Consider the following 5,121-nt stretch of genomic DNA (forward strand, 5'->3'; position numbering starts at 1 on the left):
TTGTTCCTCCTGTCCAGCCCCATCTCTGTTTACCCAGGCCCCTCAGTGCTACGCTCCACTCATCCATCACATGTGCCCACAGAATCTAACCAGCAGCCATGAAAAGAGCTGTTGGACTTCGTGTCTCCTTTAGCATGGGATGCAGCGGACCACCCTTTACATATTACACATCCACAGTTGTATCAGCCATAACAACTGCAAAGCACAATCATGGCAACAGGCGTTTACTAAGCTGTTATGTGCTCAGGCTCATAATCAGATCATAATCAGCACATTAACCATAAGGGATGTATGGCAATGTTAAGTTAAATAGCGTTTTTATTCAACATGGTTGAAACCTAAAAATGATTGTGACCAGTTCATCATCGCAGTATGAGCAGCGTACCGCCATCTAGTGGATAGATTCTATATAACAGGCAGTTTGTACAGCCCTCAACACCTTGTCAGAGATTTTGGCAGCTTCCTGTTTGCTGCTTGGTCACACAGCAGGAATTAAACATGAGGAACGATGAAAATAGCTGTAAATAATGACTTGTGTCCTATGCATCTTTGTAAGAAGTCAGTTTTTAAAAAGTTGAACTTCTCCATTGCTACATCCCTTTGGTAACACGCACACATGATTATTTCATGTTTTTTTTGAATGTATGTATGTTACGTGCCATGTGCTAGTTAATGATAAAAATGTGAGATTTTCTTTAAGAAGACTTTTCTGTTATCAGACCTAAGATCAGCCCTCATGCTGTGATGCTGTGTGTAAAAATACACAGGGGTGGGGGGGGGGCACTTATCAAACGTTGACTCTGGTGCACCATAATATGTCTAATTTGGGGGGAAAGGACAGAAAAACTCTTGTAAATAAGAGCCTATCAATTCAAATGTAGACTATTTAATGACATTTAAGGTGTAATATTTGTGAAATTTAAAGGGGGAGGAACAGGTAAGAGGTGAGACCTCTATAGTTGGCAGGATTCCAGTCTGCGCAGAGGGGCCCACAATGGATCACAACTACCTTGAATGAGGGTGGATCAAGTCAAGAATGAACAAAGAACGTGGACATCAGTAATCTTCCATCACGAGTCATTACACTGTGTGAACTGAAGAGGAATGTGATTCAATGTGCAGAACAGAAATGTATCAAAGACAGTTTCATTAGCATCTTTATTATTTGGTCCAGCGTGGAGGAGTTAGTGGCATCTAGCAGAGAAGTTGCAGATTTCAGCCAACTGATCTCCCCTGGCCTGACCCTCCCCTGACAGGTATCTGGGAGAGCCTGCAGTGGCTGCTAAAGACACTAACAACGTGAGAGGCCAGTTGTTTGTCCTTTCTGGGCTACTGTACAAAAACATGGCGGCATCTGTGGAATCAAAACCGTTCCCTAAGTCGACATAAACTGCTCATTCTAAGGTAGCAAAAACACAAGACACACACACTCACAAACACAAGCACACACACACAGGCATGCACACACTCCAATCAGATTTCAGGACCGATTTCCCAACCAACACTTTACATTTTGCCCTGCTGTGGGAAACAGCTGTCACTGCATCTGTGTTCAGTGTCAGAGGTCATGATGAGGGTCCAGAGTGCAAACTCTTCATCGCTGTACACAGACTGATGACAGGAGATTAGGTCCACTTCTCTGCTTCTTGGCTGCTCGGCTTCATCAACATACACACACACACACACACACACACACACACACACACACAGACATCAAACACACACACTCCAGTGATAGCCTGCTGCCACCTGGGAGACTGTGTCTGGGTTAAAACTTGTGTGTGTTTTGGCTGCAGGCTAACAGGGCTTGCCTGCTCCTCTCACACCATTACAGCTTCCATGACGACAGAGCCAGAGAGATGAGATGATTAGAGAGAGAGAGTCATTAGAGAAGATGAGAGGAAGACACATCTGAGGGAGGAGGTGTCTGCAAGCTATTTAAAGTCGAGTTTGAACCGGTTGGTGGGGGGGGGGGACTAAACTAAATGAAGTAAAACTCCAACATTAAACCACCGCATTCAGCCACTGAGAGGCGCCAACATGAACATAAAGATGTTGGTGGCAAATCCTATTCTAAGTACTCTTATTATTCTATATCATCAAGCCGCGCTCACAGGAAAAGCTAAGTTCAGCTGATGGGTCGTTGGGTTAAAGAAAGGTTGCTTTGAAAGGGGAGGGAGGCCCAACATTTTTCCCTGCAGATTCTCTGGCATCTCCGCGCCCTCTCAGGCATGTTCGCTCCTCCTCGCTGCTGATGGTCTACATGTCACGCTCTCTCTCTTTCTACCCGTCTTGCAGCAAGGAGGTAACATCTTCACACATAGTTGGCTGGGCGTGCTGTGTTCAGAGTTTCTTCAGTTCTAATGTGGGGCTCCTTTCAGAAAGTTCTTGGTTTTAAAACTGTTCTGTGCAGCTCTGTTGAGGGCCGTATTGAACTGGGTGCCCAGCAGGCCCCAAAATGAAGGGTCAGGCACCAGAGGGTTAGGGGCCCAAAGATGTAAGAGTGAAGAGACAAATGGAACAATAAACTGAAATCAATACAGCTGATCATCCCTTGTTATTACAGGGCTGTGTCTGTGCTCTCTCTCTCCTCGAGCACAGACAGACTCCTGCAGTCTGAGGCGTCCTTGTGTTTGGTAGCAGAACTCAAACCCTTTTCCTGGAGTAGCGTTAGCTCTAACCTGTTCTTGTTAGTTCAGTTCTTACTATTTCTGCACCAGTTTTGTGTTTCTCTCATAGTTCCAACAAACACGTCGTGTTACACATTTTTTTTTGTTCTTTGTTCACACTGTGGTGTGAGCGTCCTGGCCTCGTCTGGAGACGTGGGGTACTGAGAGTTTATCAGGTTAGTGGAGGCTCATCCTGCTGTTAACTGGCCATGTGTCACTGATTCTTCTTTGATGTCCTTAATCAAGTCCTGTAGTATGACTCCAACCAGGCTGGGAGAAGTTTGTCAGTTCACCTCTAGAATAAAACAATATTGATCCACCCTACAAATGTCGCTGCCAGATATACAGCAGAGAGTGCAAATTAAAAAACAACACATACGTGTGTGAAATACACTGAGCCACTGTGATGGAACACTTATATAATACAGATAATAACACTTTTCTGGCCATCAGTGGTCAGAGTTCACACTCAAACACATTTCTCCTTCCTCACACACTTGTAGATGTTGCGGGATACACACACACGCACACACACACACACACACACACACACACACACACACACACACACACACACAGTCAGAAAAATGATGGTTCTTCAAAAGGCTCTGTCCACCAGTTGCAGAGCCTCTTTATTTACAGGAAGGCTTTTCACAAACTAAATGTGGTTCTTTAAAGAACTAAAGGTTCTTCATTTTTATTGGAATTATTTGGTGGCTATTAATAGCATGAAACTACGATTATTATTATTATTATTATTATTGTTATTATTATTATTATTATTATTTTATAAATGATTATTTTCATTATCGCATATTTTTTCTTAATTCTTTGGTGTATAAAACATCAGAAAAGAGTGAAAACTGCAACGTCTCAAATCCCAAGTTGACATCTTATAAATGTGTTTTGGGTCATGGAGCAACAGTCAGGAACTGCAGACACACTACACACCGTGGAACCAGATGTAAAACACAGAAACAGCAGTAGCAACGCAGGTAATCAGAATTAAATCCATGAGTGTGTCTCTGTTGCTGCATGCTGGGCAGCATCTCTGTTCACCTCACACCAAACTACAATACATCATCTAATATGTAGTTCAGAACCAGCTCCAGAAAACTAATGTCAACAGGACAAGTTACAGTGTGTGTGTGTGTGTGTGAAATGTATGTTTCAAAAGGGATGCAACATAAGACAAGTTATCCAACTTCTTTCAACTCTATAAAGTTTAAATCTTGAAGACTTTAATTTTATTTTTACACTTTTTCTGTTCAAAAAATCAGAAAAGGCCGCAGTCAAACACTCTTGACTCAAGAGCTCCATCTAGTGGAGTTAACAGGCCACAGAAAAGCAGGTCACTTTGAGTTTGAATAGAAATGACTTGGAGTCATTTTTATTCCTGCACACAGTGTCCACCGTTTACATATCTGTATTGTTTTGGAGTTTTTTTCAGAACATATCCTTATTTTAATAAGTGATTATTTAATTACTTCAACTTAATCTGTATACAACTTGTTCCCAAAAAAGTTGGGACTGTGTGTGAAATGGAAAACAGAACGTGATGATTTGAAAAACACTGACACCCAATATTTAACTGACAATAGCATATATGAAATGTTAAAACTGAGAAATTTCATTGATTATGAAAATAATATCCTCATTTAGAATTCGATGCCGGCAACATGTTTCAAAAAGTTGGACGGTGGCAGCAAAACATGTCACAGTTAATGAGGTGACCTGGCAGCAGGTTAGTGACATGATGGGGTGTAAAAAGAGCCTCAGAGAGGCTGAGTCTTTGTGAAGTAATGATGGGGAGGGGTTCACCACTCTGTGACACACTGCGCTGGCAACAATTTAAGAAGAATGTTTCTCAGTGTAAAACTACAAAGAATTTGGGGATTTCATTGCCTACAGAACAAAATGTCATTAAAAGATTCAGAGAATCTGAAGAAATCTCTGTACGCAGGCACAAGACTGGAAATACTGGCTGGCTGTGATCCTCAGGCCTCAGACAGCACTGCATCCAAAACAGACTGGATTCTGTCCTGCGGTCTGACGAGTCAGCATTTGAAACTCTTTTTGGAAATCATGGAGGAATGATGCTGACTCAGCATTCACACTAACAAGTAGCTCTTCTGGAGCTCTCGACCACCAGGGGTGGAAAGTAACGAAGCATATTTATTCAAATACTGTCATTGAGTATAGATTTCACATACATGTTCCTTCTATCTCACCACATTTCAGACAGAAATACTTGTTGCTCTATTATATTTGAAAGATTGCAGAAGTTGCACACGCTGCAAAAATCTGCAAAAACATATTTTTAGAATAATGCACCATTTTTCTTTTTTCTATTCTTTTTTTAATTATTAAAGAAAACATTTCTTTTAAGACTCAATGGGATGGATTTTCAGTTATATGATCAATGAAGTGGTGCTCACATGCTGCTAACATG

Source organism: Chelmon rostratus, chromosome 22, assembly GCF_017976325.1.
Source record: "Chelmon rostratus isolate fCheRos1 chromosome 22, fCheRos1.pri, whole genome shotgun sequence".
Classification (NCBI taxonomy): Eukaryota; Metazoa; Chordata; class Actinopteri; order Chaetodontiformes; family Chaetodontidae; genus Chelmon; species Chelmon rostratus.